The sequence below is a fragment of the Mesocricetus auratus genome, unplaced genomic scaffold (assembly GCF_017639785.1).
Source record: "Mesocricetus auratus isolate SY011 unplaced genomic scaffold, BCM_Maur_2.0 Super-Scaffold_100008, whole genome shotgun sequence".
Taxonomy (NCBI): domain Eukaryota; kingdom Metazoa; phylum Chordata; class Mammalia; order Rodentia; family Cricetidae; genus Mesocricetus; species Mesocricetus auratus.
This window is the reverse complement of record NW_024429192.1, coordinates 73,970,994-73,988,619: the sequence shown is the minus strand read 5'-3', so window position 1 is coordinate 73,988,619 and position 17,626 is coordinate 73,970,994. Positions and strand designations below refer to the sequence as shown.

The following is a 17,626-nucleotide window of genomic DNA, read 5'->3' as shown; positions in this document are numbered from 1 at the left end:
TTCCTAACCTAAAAAAGGAGATGCCTATAAAGATACAAGAAGCATATAGAACACCAAATAGAGTGGACTGGAAAAGAAAGTCTCCTGTCTTCATAAGTAATCAAAACATTAAACACATAGAACAAAGAAAGAATAGTCAAAGCTATAAGGAAAAGAGCAAGTAACATGTAAGGGTAGACCTATTAGAATTACATGCAACTTCCCAATGGAGACTCTAAAAGCCAGAAGGGCCTGTAGACTCTAACAGACCATGAATGCAAACTTAGACTACTATACACAGCAAAACTTTCAATCACCATAGATGATAAAGTAAAATTCAAACAATATCTATCTACAAATCCAGCCCTACAGAACATACTAGAAAGAAAACTCCAACCTGAGGAGGTTGACTATACCCACAAAACACAGGAAATAAATAATCTTACACCAGCAAAACCAAAAGTGAAAAACACCCATCACCACCACCATCACCATCACCAAAATTATAGGAATTAACAATCATTGGTCATTGATATCTCTCAATATCAATGGACTCAATTCCCCAATAAAAAGACACAGACTAACAGAATAGATATGAAAACATTATAATCCTTTCACTGCATATAAGAAACACACCTCAATATCAAAGACAGACATTCCTCAGAGTAAAGGGTTGGAAAAAAGACTTTCCAAGCAAATGGACCTAAGAAAGAAACAAGCTGCTGCAGCCATTCTGATATCTAACAAAATAGGCTTCAAATCAAAATTAATCAAGAGATGTGCTAGTGTGAGATCTCTCCACCTTACTTACGCAGGCACTTAGTGCTATCAACTTCCTCTCAGCACCACTTTCATTGTGCCCCATAAGCTGGGGTGTGTTGTGCATCCATTTTCATTGACTTCTAGGAAGTCTTTAATTCTTTATTTCTGTCTTAACCCAGGTTTTTACTTACTAGAGAGTTGTTCAGTAGACTTTGTGTTGTTGCAATCCAGCTTTAATCTGTGGTGGTCTGAAAGGATACAGGGAGTTACTTTAATCTTCTTATATGTATTGAGACGTGCCCATGTGTTTGGGCCACAGATGTTATGAACTGAAAGATCATCTTCATGGATTTTTCCTTTGAGTATGAAGTCTCCTTTCCCATCTCTTTTGATTAATAAACAAAATCAAAACAAAAAGGGGACATAACAAATGGGCTGAGAAAGAAATCAGGGAAACAATACCCTTCACAATAGCCACAAATAACATAAAATATCTTGGGGTTACTCTAACCAGGCAAGTGAAAGACTTGTACAACAAAAACTTCAATTCTTTTTTTTTTTAGAGGTAAAAACACATTTAATTTTATTTCCAGTTTAAATTTAGATAAGAAACAAGGTTGCTTCACAAGTCAGTTCCAGGTCCCTCTCCCATTCCCTCCCTTCCTCCCGTGCCCCCCCTCAATTCTTTTAAGGAGCTATCAGAAGATGGAAAGATCTCCCATGATCATAGATAGGCATGATTAATACAGTAAAAATGGCAATCTTACCAAAAGCAACCAATTCAATGAAATCCCCACCAAAATTCCAACACAATTCTTTATAGACCTTGGAAGGATAATACTCAACTTCATATGAAAATAAAAAACCCAGGATAGCTAAAACAATCTTGTACAATAAAAGAATTTTCAGAGGTATCACTATCCTTTATTTCAAGCTCTACTACACAGCTATCGTAATAAAAACCACATGGTACTGGCATAAATCAATACATTGATCAATGGAATTGAATAAAAGACTAAGACTAAATCCACACATCTATGGACACCTGATTTTTTTTTTTTTATAAAGAAGCCAGAAATATACAATGGAAAAAAGAAAGCATCTTCAAATTGTTGGGGAAGTCCTGTGTATATGTCAATAAAGTACTGTTGGCCAATAGGGAAGCAAGGTAGGTGGGGCTAGGAGTCCAGGAGGACTCTGGGTAGGAGAAAGACAGGGAGTCAAGATGTAACCTCCATAGGGATAAGAAGCCCAGAAACTTCTCTGGTAGATTAACAGTTATGAGATAAATACTCAAGTCAGAGCTAGCCAGTAAGAAACAAGCAAGGCCAACAGCTTCATAATTAATATAGTCTCCTGTGTGTTTATTTGGGACTGATGCGTCTCTGGAACCAGGCTGGTGGGAAGGCTTCTCTTTACATTCAATAAATGGTGCTGGTCAAACTGGATGTCTGCATGTAGAACTTATCACCCTGCACAAAACTCAAGTCTAAGTGGATCAAAGACTGCAATATAAAACCAAATACTCTGAAACTGATATAGTAGAAACTGGGGAATAGCCTTGAATGCACTGGCAAAGGAGACAATTTCCTGAACAGACTATCAATAAGTCTGTTCAACAACTAAGATCAACAATTAGTAAATGGAACTTCAAGAAACTGAAAAGCTTCTGTAAGGCTAAGGATACTGTCAACAGGACAAAACAACAGCCTATAGAATGGGAAACTCCACATCTAACAGAGGGCTACTATCCAAAATATATAAAGAACTCAACAAACTAGATATCAACAAACCAAATAATCCCATTAAAAATGGGGTATAGATCTAAATAGAGAATTGTCAACACAGGAATCTCAAATGACTAAGAAGCACTTAATGTGCAACACCCCTAACCATCGGGGAAATGCAAACCAAAACTATTCTGAGATTCCATCTTACAACTGTCAAAATGGCTAAGATAAAAAACCCAAGTGCTGGTGAGGATATGGAGCAAGGGGAACACTCCTCCATTGGTGGTGGGAGTGCAAACTTGTACAGCCACTACGTAAATCGGTGTAGAAGTTCCTCAGGAAATTAAGCTCTATCTACCCCAAGACCCAGCTGGATGACTCTTGGGCATGTACCACAAGGACACTTGCTCAACAACATTTATAGCATCTTTATTTGTAATAGTCATAACCTGGAAACAATCTAGATGTCCCTCAATTGAAGAATGGATAAAGAAAATGTGATGCATTTACCCAATAGAGTATTACTTAGCTGCTAAAAAAAAAATGACATCATGAAACTGGCAGACGAACGGATGGAACTAGAAAAAAAATCATCCTAAATGAGATAGCCTAGATCCAGAAAGACAAACATGATGTGTATTCACTTATAAGTGTTTACTAGCTATAAAGTAAATGATAACCATGCTACCACAGACCCAGAGAGGCTAAGGAAAAAGGAGGGCTGGGGGAATTCATGGATCTCCCTGGGAAGGGGGATAACAGAGATTTTATGGGTGGAGTGGAGCGGGTGGGGATGGGAACAAGAGGGATGGGTAAATGGAGGGAAAAAGTTCTGGGAGATGTGAATGGAATTGGGGGGATTTGAGGGTACTGTAGAATGCTAGTGCAATGGAACTCCTTGGAACCCATGAGGGTGACTCTGATGACGACTCCTAGTAATAGGGTATATGGAGCCTGAATGAGCCATCTTCTGTAACCAGGAAAAGCTACCAGCGGTGGGACTGGGACACCAATCTAGTCACAAAACCTTTGAGTTATAATTTGTTCTGCCTACAAAATGTGCTGGGGCAATCAATAGTGGCACAGAACTTATGGGAGTGGCCAAACAACTTGAGACTAATATCATGAGAGGGAGTCCACGCCTGACACTGCCTAGAGGGCCAGGACCCAGAGGCTGGATGACCCAGAGACCCAGGATAGAGCCAAACATGACTGGCAAAAAAAAAAAAAGCCAGTAAAATGACTCCTAATGATACTCTATTATAATCATAAAATCATAGATGAGAGCCTAGCCTGTCATCAAAGAGGCTTCATCCAGCAACAGTTGGAAACAGATGCAGAGACCTAGAGCCAAACACTAGGTGGAGCCTGGGAACCCCATGGAAGAAGGGAATGTAGTAGTTTAAAAGTAGTTGGCCTCCATAAACTCATAAGGAGGGGCACTATTAGCAGAAGGTGTGGCTTTAGCCGGGCGGTGGTGGCACGCGCCTTTAATCCCAGTACCCGGGAGGCAGAGGCAGGCGGATCTCTGTGAGTTCGAAATCAGGCTTGACCGACAGCCTCCAAAACAATACACAGAAATCTTGTCTCGTAAAACAAACAAAAAAAAAGGTGTGGCTTTGCTGGAGTGGGTGTGGCCTTGTTGGAGGTTAGGCTTTGAAGTCTCCTAAACTTAAGCCACACCCAGTATCCCAGACCACTTCCTGTTGCCTGCAGGCCAAGATTAGTACTATCAGTCTGCATGCCACTGTATCACACAATGATGATAACGGACTAAACCTCTGAAAATGTAATCCACCCCAATTACATGTTTTTCCTTTATAAGAGTTGCTGTGGTCATGGTCTTCACAGCAATAGAACCCTAACTAAGACAGGGAGGAAGGACTGTAGGAGCCACATTGGTCTAGGACACCATGAGAACATGGTCCACAGAATCAACTAAGCAGGACTCACAGGGGCCTACAGAGACTGAATGGACAATCATGGAGCCAGTATGGATCTGAGCCAGGTCTCCTGTATACATGTAATGGTGGTAGGGCTCAGTGTTTCTTGTAGGACTTTAACAGTGGGAGTGGGGGGGGTCTCTGACTCTTTTGTCTGTTCTTGGGACCCTTTTCCTCCTCCTGGGTTGCCTCTTCCAGCCTTGATATGAGGGTTTATGCCTAGTCTTAGTGTAACTTGTTATACCATATTTGATCGATATCCCTGGGAGGCTTGCTCTTTTCTGAAGGGAAAACAGAAGGAGTGAATCTGGGGAAGGGGGGGAGCAGGGGCCTGGGAGGAATGGAGAGAAGGGAAACTGTGATTGGGATGTAATAAAAAGAAAACTCAGCTGGCTAGGACTTCAGATATCTCAGCTGGTGGTGTACATTTGCAATCCAATGCTGGGGAGGCAGAGACAGGCTGATCCCTGGAGCTCACTGGCCAGCCATCCTGTCCTATTCAGGGTAGTAAGAGACCCATTTCAAAAAAAAAAAAAAAAAAAAAAGAGGGCTGGATAGGTGGCTCAGTGGTAAAGAGTGCTTACTGTCCATTGAAAGGCTAGAGTTCATATCCCTGCACTTACACTGGGGTGGCTCACAAACACCTGTAACTCTAACACCAAGGGATCCAATGTCCACCTCCGACCTCTGTGGAAACCTGTACAGGTACACACACACAATAAAGTAAATAAAAAAGCTAGCCCCACTGGGCGTTGGTGGCGTACGCCTTTAATCCCAGCACTCAGGAGGCAGAGGAATGCGGATCTCTGTGAGTTCAAGACCAGCCTGGTCTACAAAGCTAGTTCCAGGACAGCCTCCAAAGCCACAGAGAAACCCTGTCTCAAAAAAGAAAAAAAAGCAAGTCTCTCAGCTGGCTTGCCTTGTTAACATTTTTTTTGTTTTGTTTTTGTTTTCTGAGACAGGGTTTCTCTGTATTGCTCTGGAGACTGTCCTGGAACTCACTCTGTCGACCAGACTGGCCTCGAACTCACAGAGATCTGCCTACCTCTGCCTCCCAAGTGCTGGGATTAAAGGTGTGTGCCACCACCGCCCAGCTTGTTAACATTTTCACACGCCCATTCATTCATTCATTAGGTACAGTCTGTGGTTTGCTGTGAATACTGGTCTCATACAATGAGCTTGGAAGAATTCCTTTCTTTCAGCTTTAAAGGATTTGAGCCAGGCAGAATGTTCTGTGTATACCAATCTATTTGGTCTACACTTTGGTGTTTTATTTATTGTTTGATCCTGGGTAATTTGTCCCCTGGGATGCTGACAACCCAGCTATCACTGTGTGATATCCTATCTCTAATCCCTTTAGACACAGTAACATTTGCTTTATGTAGTTGGGTGGTGCTGCACTGGAAAAATGCATTATCAACAGATGAAGTGAAACTTTTCATCATTATATAATGATCTTCGTTTTCTTTTTTATTTTATTTTTATTTTATTTTATTTTTGGTTTTTGGAGACAGGGTTTCTCTGTGGCTTTGGAGGCTGTCCTGGAACTAGCTCTTGTAGACCAGGCTGGTCTCGAACTCACAAAGATCCACCTGTCTCTGCCTCCCGAGTGCTGGGATTAAAGGCGTGCGCCACCAACGGCCCGGCTTCGTTTTCTTTTTAATATTTATTTATTTATTTATTAGTTTTTCAAGACAGGGTTTCTCTGTGTAGCTTTGGAGGCTGTCCTGGAACTAGCTCTTGTAGACCAATTTGTGGATCTCAAATTCACAGAGATCCACCTGCCTCTGCCTCCCAGGCACTGGGATCAAAGGCGTGTGCCACCACCACCTGGCTTAATCTTCATTTTCTTAAAGGGTTTTCTATTGGCATTAAGTATATTTTCCTATTCCTTCACTTTCAACATGTGGCTTTACACAAGAAACAAGTAGCGAAGCTACCTATTTCAACTTTACTGATAGATCCTTTTCCCACGAGAGATGTTTTCTGGTCAATGGGAGCTACCTATCAGTTGGCATATTGCTAGTTTAGATTCCAAGTGGACACGTTAGTGTAGTTTCTTTAACTGTGATGCTCATTGGTAATATACTTGGTTGTGTCAATGGTCCAGCCTGTGGGTGTCAGTGATGCAGTTGTGTGGTATGGCTTTGCTAGGAATAAAGCTGTTGCCTGGCAGACTGTTGAGCCACAGACTGGTGGCTATGTAGCAGGCTCTCCAGTGGGTGGGGCTGTCAGACTAGGTTTGTGTACTTGGGGGCACTGTGGGTTGGTCAGCTGGCTCACAGAGGCAGAGTGAGGCTGCCACCTGATCGGCTATCAAGTCATGCACAAGTGTTCACAGGTATTTCAGGCTTGTGGTTATATGTCAGTTTCCAGTCTGTTCTCTGGGGCATGGGGTACCACATTGGTTTAGAAGCCAGAGTCTTGACATTTCTGCTAGGTCTATATTTTCAGGAGCTGGGGCTGTGGTACTGCAGATGATCATGAGTGTGATGGAATAGTTGTAGACCCTCAAGAAGAGATACACAGCATCTGCTTGTCTCTGGGGGAGATGCACTTAGAGGAAGAGTTAGACTTTTGATGGCCCAAAGCCACAGATATTTAGGTCATAGTATGTGGAGGGTGTAAAAATGTGAGCTCTTACTCTATGGCATGACAGACAGCTCTATGAACTCCAGACAACTCTCTAAATACCTCAAGCTCTGTGAGAGCTATGGAAGTCTGTCTACAGAGACAACAGGAACTCTGAGAGCTCCTCGCAAGCAGGTTGGCTTTGGTTTTGTGTCCTGCAGGGATCCTGTTGTTTCCATTCCTTCCAGAGGACACTGCCAATCACTCCAGTCTATGTCTCCTTTGTGTAGGGACAGTGAATAAAAGGCAACTCATGTGGCCAACATCTCTCTTCTACAAGCACACTTAGAGCATTAAAAGACAACACTAGAAAAGAAGAAAGGGGACAGACAATGGCTCCGCAGTTAAGGATACTTGCCACCAAACCTGATGACTTGAGTTCCATTCCTGGGACCCACACAGTAAAAGGAGAGAACTAACCACCACAGGCTGAACTGACTTCCACATGTGAACCATGGCACACACGGGCCTAAATATACATACAGTATGTACGTGCAATGAAAAACATAAGAACAGCCTCCAAGCCAGGCATGGTTAACATGCCTACACTCTCAGCACATGGAAGGCTGAGGCAGCAGGAGGAGCATATAAATTGGAGGCCAGCCTGAACTAAAAAGTACGTTCCAAGCTACCCAGAGCTACATAGTAAGATCCTGCCTCAGAGAGACACAGGGGAAGGAGCTAGCCATAGTCTTCAAATTCCAAATCAGTAACTTTAGCTTTCACTTTAGAAAACCAGAAATAGTCCTTGCAGAAAATCAAAACAACCAGGGAGTAAGAAGTAGAGATTAAAGAGTAGTATTAGAGAGAAAATAAATGAAATAAAGAACAGCACAAGTCAAGAAGACCAACAGAACTGGATATGGCAACTTAAAAAGGCAAATAAAATGGGCAGATTCCTCCTGATCAACGTTAAAAGAGAGAAGCAGCCTTTAATCCCAGCTCTCAGGAGGCAGAGGCAGGCGGGTTGCTGTAAATTCAAGGTCAGCCTGGCCTACAGAGAGAGCTCCACGATAGCCAGGATAGTCGCACAGAGAAACTTTGTCTCAAAAAAAAAAAAAAAAACAATAAATACGTAAATAAAATAAAGGGAGAAGGAATAAATCAAACACTAGCCACCAAACACTGAGAAATGGGGACACTCTAGCCCACAGAATCTAGTCTATAAAAAGCTGCTGAGATGGGGCTGTACCAACTGAAGGCAGCAGCTGCCCTGTGAGCTCTGCTTTGTTCTGCAGCACTGAGAGTAGGACCCAGGACCTGCTACAAAATCGAGGCAGACACTCTTACCACTAACCCACATGCTACATGTTCTGCTCAAATCCTTGCAAAAACAAAACACACACAGTAATCCAGCCCATTGTGATCATCTGATTCATTTTACCAAACATAAGAAGACATGACACTAGTTCTAAACAGTGTCTTCCAGAAAACCAAGATTAACAATTAATAATAATAATAATAACAACAACAATAGCAGTTCTTAACTAACCTTATGAGGTGAGAGGTAGTCCCCAATACACAAACCAATATCCTCATGAAAATAAGATCTAAAAGCCCCAAAGGAAAAAAAAAGCCAGGTGTGGTGACCCCTACCTTTAATTTCAGCACTCAGGAGGCAAAGGTAGGTGGATCTCTCTGAGTTCAAGATCAGCCTGGCCTACATAAAACATTCCAGGCCAGCCAAAGCTACCCCGTCAGACCCTATCTCAAAAAACAAAAACAAAACAAAACAACAACAAAAGAATCCTGGAAAAAAAATAGCAAAGAACTCACCATTACAAAAGCATATACACTGAGGGGTGGTGGCGGCACATGATTTTAATCCCAGCTCTCAGGAGACAGAGGTAAGAGGATCTCTTGACAGACTGGTCTACAGAATTCCAGGACAGCCAGGACTACACTGTGAGACTCTGTCTCAAAAACAACAACAACAAAAGCAAAAGCAAAAGATACTAAGGTGGCAGGAGAAATGGCCTAGCACTTAAACAGAACTCACTGCTCTTCCAGAAGATCCAAGTTTGGTTCCCAGCACCTGTAACAGGCAGCTCAAAACTGCCTGTATCTTTCACAACCACCTGCAACCCCAGCTAGGCAGGGACTTGGTACACCTGCGACACACACATACACAAATAGGAATAAATTATCTCTAAAGTTACATGGAAGTTTTTGAGTATTTACTTGTGTGTGCATGCGTGTTTGTCTGTGCCCTTGCACGTGCTTTTCCCTGGAGCTGTGGCCTTACATGCAGTTGTGAGCCTCCTGAGAAGGTAGGTGCTGGGGGGAGAACCCAGGTCCTCTGCAAGAGCAACAACAGCTCTTAGTCATTGAGCCATCTCTCCAGCCCAAGTCATGAAAAATTCAAAAAAAAAACACTATAAGAAAGTAAAAAGATAATCATCTGGGGAAAATACCTGCAAATCATGTATTGGTATACCTGATAAACAATCCATATGCTGAGATATGATGTAGTTCAACGGTAGAATAGATGTAAGCTTGATCCTGAGGTGGAAAAGTAGAATTTACATACTGTATATTAAAAAACGGTTGGGCTAGCATACATAAATGGTAGTATGTGTGTGAAAACACACACACAAACACAAAATAAATAATAAATAGGCAAATAAATAAAATGTCCTTTTCAGTTTTAAGCATGTCCCAGCCATTGTGCCACATGTCTGTACTCCTAACACTCAGGAGGCTGGTACAGAGGACGGGGTCAGAGTTCAAGGTCAGAATGAACTTCAGTGAGTGATAAGCCAGCCTAAGACAAAATGAAAAACTAACAAATAAAACGCTGATGCTGAAGCTTGGTGTTACAGCACTTGCCTACCCTGCAAGACTCTACCAGGAGACCCTGGGTTTGATTACCAGCACAAATAAAAAGAGTTTTCTTAGTTGGCAGGGTAGCACACAGCTGTAATCCCAACACTCTGGAGGCCGATCCTGAGTTTGGGCCTAGCCTGTGCTATATAGAGAGCCCCTGCAGAAAAATAGTAAAAAACAACAGCAAAACGGATTTTAACTTTTTCAAACAAGGCAATAACAAGACATATTTAAACAAAATTAAAAATAGTAAAAAATTTAAACAAACACTTTACCATAAAACAAGTGATTGGCAAATAAAAGCATGAGAACACAGTATTTTTGGTCATTTGGTCATTAAAGAAGCGCAAGATACGACTATAATAAAATGTACTTAGCAGAATGGCTAAAATGGAAGAAGCTGTCACCAATTCCTGGAAAATATGTGAAGCAGCACAAACAGCCACTCTCTATAAACGGATTATACAGTGGTACAACCACTTTGAAATACAGTTTGGTCATTTCTTTAAAAACAGTCCCAAACTGGAAACAACCCAAACATCCATCGACAGCTGAACAAACAGCCACACGCCCACACAATGGGACACACGCACACTGTTCTGTAAAAGGTAGGAAGCGCTGACACGAGTCAATGGGATGGATCTTAGAAGAATCAGAAAGAGTAAATACGCTGAGTCTATTTATATAAAATTCTAGGAAATGCTAACTGACCTACTGGGAACCTAGGGAAGGGAAGCGTAGAGAAGGGGGAAGCTGCATACAAAGGGGCAGGAGGAAACTTCCAGGACAATGTACCCATTGTGCTGAAGACAGTGTGGCATATTATCCCAGGTGTTGAAAACTATCAAGCTGTTACTTACGTATGTGCAGCTTATTGTATATAAATGCATTATTTTTCTAAAACTTAAACAACTAAAACAAAATTAAAGTCAATTAAGAATCCATAAAAAGGGTGAAAGAGATGGCTCAGTGATTAAGAGCATTTGTTGCTCTTACAGAGGACCTGGGTTCAGTTCCCAGCACCTCAGAGTAGCTCACAACCACCTGTAATCCACCTCCAAGGGATCCAATACCTTTTTCTGACTTCTGCAGGTGTCAGGTACACACATGGTGCACACACATACATGTGAGCAAAACACGTATACACACAAAAATAAAATAATAATAAATAATTTAAAAATAAACCACAAGCCCGGTGGGGGTGCACATCTTTAACCCCAGCACTCGGGAGGCAGAGGCAGGTGATCTCCAAGTTCAAGGCCATCCTGTTCTACACAGTGAGTTCCAGGACAGCTAGGGCTACACAGAGAAACCCTGTCTCAAAACAAACAAACCACAAAACACCAATTAAGATGCACAAATGGTAAATAAGCAGGAAAAGTTGCTCACCCATAGCCATCAGGGAGATGCAAATTAGACAAAAATCAAGACCAATAAGTACCTATTGAGTGTCTAAAAGTAAGAAAAGAAAAACAGACAAAACCAAGCACTGTCAAGAGTGCAGCATACTGGACTCTGTTGCTGGTAAGAAGGGTTACTGTGCGAGCACTCTGTAAAGTGGCAATTTCTTGAAAGTTAAACATGCACACCAAGTGTGACCCAGAGGTTCCATTTCTAGAGTCTTAAGAGATGAAAACTTAACTGCGAACAAAAGGCTACACATGGATGTTTAGTTTCACTCATAACCTCTCCACACAGAAAATAAGCCAGATGACCTTCCTCAGGCAAATGGGCTACAATGAGGAACAAGCTATTGACAAATCCAGTAGTGTGGATTAATTTCCAGAAAATTATTGTAAGTAAAAGGATGCATGATGTACGATTCTGCTTATACCACATTCTGGAAAAGGCAAAAAAGGAACTAGGGAGGGGAGACTGGTGGCTACTAGGGTCAGAAGACAAGAAGGGCCTCACATCACAAGCTGTTGAGGGAAGGAGCTTTCTGCAGCCTGATGCAGCTGTAGTCATGTTAAGCCTCGTGTGACAAACACTGCTATTCTACTAAAGTATACTTGAATTTATGCTGAGATACAGATTTAATGGAAGCCAAGCATAGAGTGACTGAGGCAGGAGGATTGCACATTTCAGTCTGGGGTACGGTGCCAGGCCCTGGGGGTGGGAGGAAGAGGAAGATAGAGAACTCAGTCAACAAGGAACTGGAGAGCTCTCCCGGGTAGAGTCCCTGAGGTAGCTGCTTCACTCCTACACTGCACGCTCTTGCTGTGTGTGCAGTGACTCCCTTTCTCAAAGCGCAGGATGAAAGGAGCAACTGCAGCGGAGAAGACTGAGGAGCGCCACCTCTGCCAGCCACGCGAGGCCAACCCTGGCAGTGAGGAGTCACGGATGACACACGCTGATGATTTTATGTGAAAACACACTTTATCTTGTGTTCTTCCTCCCTACCCACGGCCTTGGTGTGACCATGAGGCAAACGAGGGCCATTATCCAAGCACCAGACGCTGTGCCTCAGAACTGCCGAGGTTAGCAACAATAAGTAGAGGATACTGTCAGAGTCAGCAGGCTAAGGAAACAAGAAAGGAGATGCAATGAGAGATCCCAGGGCAGAAAAGGACATTAGGTTCAATTAACCAGTCTGCATTCAGCCTGGATTTAATAACATGCTTGGGCCTGATCACCTGGCCATTCTCCGGAAGGATATATTAAAATAAAATATACCATGTAATACATGTGGGGTCATTTCCTTGTACTATAGTAATGTTATTTAATTTGTCACTGCTATATGATGAAAACTTAATTCTTGTTTAGACATTTCTGGCTAAAAACAACATTGTTGTTGCCTTTAAGACAAGATCTTTCTATGTAGCCCTGACTGTCCTAGAACTCACTATGTAGACCAGGCTGGGTTCCAAGTCACAGAGATCCTCCTGCTTTTGCCTCCCATGTGCTGGATTAAAGATGTGTGCCATCACACCTGGCTAGTTGTCCTACTTTATGTGTATGGATGTTTTGCCTCCAGGTATGTATATGTACCACATGTGTGCAGTGACCATGGAGGCCAAAAGAGGGCATTGGAACCTCTGGAACCAGAGCCCTTCAGGTGCTAAGAACTGACACCAGGTCTTCTTCAAAAGCCAGTGCTCTTAACCCCCAAGCCATCTCCTAGCCCCACAAGGCACTTTCTTTGGACACAAAGCAGCATGCCAGGAAAGAAGGTTAGCTTTCTCCCATCAGCACAGGACACCTGTCAGAGAGGGGAAAGACTCAGAACCCAGAATCTACCAACGGGGTGGGCCTGAAGGAAGGTCATATGCAGACACACAGGAGAGATGCACATGAAGGTGCAAGTGGGCTCCCCCACCTCCTCTCCCACCTCCTGCTTGCCAGCACCTTGCAGATCTGCCCAGAACAAAGAAAGCACACCCTGAGCAGTTCTGGTCTGAGCAGAGGCCTCTCTGATGGGAGAAATCAGTGGCATCAAAGCCCAGAAGCTCAGAGCTGACCCCTGCTGCAGCGCTGGCCAGTGTCCTGGCTCACATAGCCAGTTCCACATGCCCTCCTCCATGGAGTTGCACTGCAGCTGTCCAGCCGGACAACCGACACGCTGCTCAGTGTTTCAGCTTAAAACCCAGACTTGAGCATGGCCCTCTGCATTTGTGAAGTCCAGGGTGACCAGGACACCATGGATTCCATACAGCTCATCAGAAACCAGCTTCCAATGCCTTCTCAGTCACTGAGATAATCACTTTTGTGGTCTTGGCTCTGAGCCCAAGACATGGGTGGGAGCTGCCTCTAGAGCAACCTTGCAAGAGACCTCAAGTCCTCTGAGGGTGATCCTGCCATAAATAACACCAAGAACATTTCCATAGAGGCAAGGCCTGCTTCCGCGTGTTGCAGCAAAGCTGTGCTCCCTGTCCCACAAAGAACTGGACACTCCCAGGCAGGGTTCACGTGTTGCCAGCTCTGGCATCTGGGGACCGGATTTCTCCCTACATCAGATGTTGCAGCTCAGCCCAGGAAAGGTCCCAGGAGGCTGGACCTGCCCCAGCCACATCCCTGCCCATGCCAATGCAGCCCCTCCCTGCCCCAAGTACGCGGGAAGCAGGTCTGCCGGAGTAACTCAAGCTGCACAAAGAAACCATTCCTGGAATGGGGCTCCGTTTGGCGACTCAGAGTCAAAGGCGTACTTCATCGCGGCTTTCCAAATCCCAACATTGTCAGGGCCTTTCCCCTTTGAAGCCTCGTTGAGTGATTGAAGCGTCTACTTTCTGAGGGGCAGATAGCACTGGGCCAGTAATCTGACTCTAAGCCACGGGATAAAGGTAGTTTGTTTCCTCTCAGCCCATCTGTCAACACCTCCTTAGTAATTAGCCCTAATTATTACAAAGGGCCAGCCTCCCATTCGGTTATTAAATCAGAAATGGTATCATGGCTGGGCATCTGTCAACGCCCCAACTGGCGACCTTCGATTCATTGAATCCTCTGTCAGTCTCTGCCTTGGGAAGTACCCAGGCAGGCAGGGAGGCAGCAGCTTCAAAGATAGAGAACCCAGGAAGCATTCTGGGGCAGCAGGGAGGCAAGGAGGACTGCAGGAAGATAAGGAAAACAGCAAAAAAGACGGATGCCACAGCCCAGTGCCAACGTGGGAACTGGCACCTTCCTCAAGGCCTGGAGGGCAACATTCCAATCACTGTCTCACCTCACTTACTCCAGGGCTGACCACTGTCAGTGTGTGGATGTGTGACAGCTGTTCTTTCCCCTGGAGGACAAGATACCCCAGGGCTGCACTGGAACATCTTCCATGAGAAGGACAGGCAGGCTGCAGTCTTGGCAGATGCTATTCATTCTACAGCAGAAGCCTAGCACCTGGCAAGTATTGCTCTAACTCTGAGGTGATGCTGTCCAATCAGGATTCATGTACTTTCCTGAGGGCAGTGTCCAACCTCAGTCCTCTACACCTCCTGGCCAACAGTGCCTTCGAGTTACTCACCCCATCAGGTTTCATAGGCCCCCTCTAAACAGGCCCCAATTACACAGGTGACAGAGACCAGCTACAGTCCCAGCTTCCTATCAGGCCTACCCTGCTGGAGATACAGCCCATGTGACAGACCAAGGCAGTAAGCACAGATCATCACAGCCCTCCTCCAGTCCACCCATGCTATCTCTTTTTCCCAACAGTATCATTTCAAGTCCCTGTCAGGTACACAGACAGCTAAGTCCTTATGGCTAACAACTGTCACAGTGGCAAGGCCAGGCTAGTGGAGTAGTGTGAGTGGATCCCAGAAGTTAGGTACATGAGGTGGTTTTCACCCTTGGACTTACAAGTCTCTTGGATGGAGCATGTGGGCCACAGAGTATTCCAGTCACTGATGGAGTTCCTGAGCTGCAGGGCAGATAGGGACTCTCCAAGAACAAGCACCCAAGGGTATTAGTCCTGCTTATAAGGAGCCTAAGAGTTGTCAGGAAGGAAACCTGTTCTGAGACATGTATGGGCAGAGGTGGGAACCTAGCAAGCACCAGGTCCCGGCCTTTCTGTGTCTGAACACATGGCAAGTCTTGCTGCTCTAAGGAAGTGTGACCACACTTTGTGCTAGAACCAGCTCTAGGGCTCAGTAACCAAGTCCCCACGGAGAAGGTTTTCTTAGCCATGGCAGTGGGTACATTGGTGCCAAATATCTGGGTCCCTGCACTGTACAGACAGACACAAGGGACAGCATGGGGAAAGGGAAGAAGTCAGATGTCTCTTTTCATCTGTCTGGTAGCTCAGCCAGCAGTACAGCAGACGAACCTGACAAATACACAAGCATCTAAGAGCACCTACATGCCACGCCTCTTAGCTTGCTGGGCTCACCCACCCCGACCCTCCAGAGCTCAGTGCTGCCACAGAGGACACACATAGTGGTTACTGAGGGAACCTGGGTCTCCTGCTGTCCTGGAGAACAGGCTCAAGCATGCTGTCCACAGACACAGCCATCCCAGGATGGGAGACAGAAGTGCTGGAAGAGCAGGGTGAAGGGGACATCAGAGCCCACTACATTCTCCTCTCCTCTCTACCATAAAATCAAGACTCCTAGCCGGGCGTTGGTGGAGCACGCCTTTAATCCCAGCACTGAATGAAATAAAGACATGACAGCTACTGGGTATGGTTGAGGAGAAGGTTTCTATGGTAGATATGAGGGAGAGTACAGCCAGAGGCATCTGGAAGAATACAGAGGAGGGAGAGAAAGTACAGTAAGGATGACCAGTAGATTGAGAGGAGAGAGGGAGGGAGAGAGCAAGAGAGGAAGAGAGAGAAGGCCAAAAGACAGTCAAGAGAGGGAAGGACAAAGAGTACATGGCTGAAATGGCAGATTTTTTTGTTTTTGTTTTTGAGACAGGGTTTCAAATTCATGGCTGTCCAGGAATTCTGTACGCCAGGCTGGTCTTGAACTCACAGAGATCCTCCTGCCTCTATCTCCCCAGTGCTGAGATTAAAGGAGTGCACCACCACTGCCCGTGAAATGTCAGATTTTTATAGGAATCAGAAGCTGGGGTAAGGGAAGTGGAACCCATGAGCTGTAGAGATTAAGAATAGCGGGCAGCCGGGCGTTGGTGGTACACGCCTTTAATCCCAGCACTTGGGAGGCAGAGGCAGGCGGATCTCTGTGAGTTCGAGACCAGCCTGGTCTACAGAGAGAGTTCCAGGACAGCCTCCAAAGCCACAGAGAAACCCTGTCTCAAAAAACCAAAAAAAAAAAAAAATCAAGACTCCTTACAAACCGGGCTAAGGGCAGACCAGAACAGAGTGCAGCCAGGGGAACGGTCAGTGGCTGAGGCCAGAACCAGTTTGCGCTCCAAGGAAAAGGGGAGTGGGGGGACAGGGTGCTATGGAACAGACTGCACTCTGGCATGTGCAGGCACATGCACATGCACGCACACACACAGACATACACACACAGACACACACACACACACACACAGACACACACACAGACCCCTCTCAGTGACCTCACACATGAAAAATTTATTGCTTGCTCAGGTTACATAGCCATTATGGTTGTCAGATTCTCTGCCTATCACAGCCTTGACAGAAGACCTCCCTTATCCCAGTCACACTAACAAGGAGACTCCAGGCTTAATGTCAAAGGCAACACATGAGACTTTAGGAAAATAGGACAATGCCTTTGAACCCTCATGTAGGGAAATTTTCTTAAATAATAAATGAAACAAGCCAATGTGCAGAACAACTAGGAACAGCCTACTGAGGGTAGAGACTAGCAATTCCACACCTCAGCACCAGCCCCAAGACCAAGGCCCTGAGGGGCCCCGCATACGTACAGAGGGCTGTCCACAGCACTGTTGAAAACTACAAAATGAAAATAAAATCATCTCAGGCATTGCTCTAGGCTGAAGTACCCAAATTCTTCAGCTGAAGTCCTAGTCCCCACTGTGTGACAGAACATGCTTATATTTGGCTACTGTACTTAAAGAGGTAGTTTAGGTAAAATATCTTTAGGGTAGGCCTGATCCAATATGCTTGGTGTCCCAGTAGATTAGGACATGGAAACACATTCAGAGGGATTGATTGGGCAAGGACACAGGGAAGATGGCCATTCACAAACCAAGGGGAAGCCTTAGGAAAAACCACTCTACCTGCAACTTGATCTTGGATTTCTCCACTCCAGAAACATAGGAGATGCACTTCTGGTTTTAACACACACACTGTGGATTACAGGCCTACCCTCTCTCTACAATGGCTGCCTCCGATGTGAAGGGCTGCTTACTCAGTTCAGTACTAAGTAGCTGACCTTGATGGTC

General features: G+C 44.7%; 1 protein-coding gene across 2 annotated transcripts in view; it reads right to left on the bottom strand.

Moving 5' to 3' along the window:
- Positions 1-17,626, bottom strand: part of Gnb1l (G protein subunit beta 1 like) — a 68,981-nt gene that overhangs the window by 43,221 nt on the left and 8,134 nt on the right. Inside the window, exon 3 of one of the 2 annotated variants that reach the window (XM_005077509.4) lies at positions 933-989. The exons of the other annotated variant lie outside the window; for it this stretch is intronic. The gene's annotated coding sequence lies outside the window, so the exon portion shown is untranslated. The remainder of the gene's footprint in view (positions 1-932; positions 990-17,626) is intronic. 2 annotated transcript variants of the gene reach the window in all.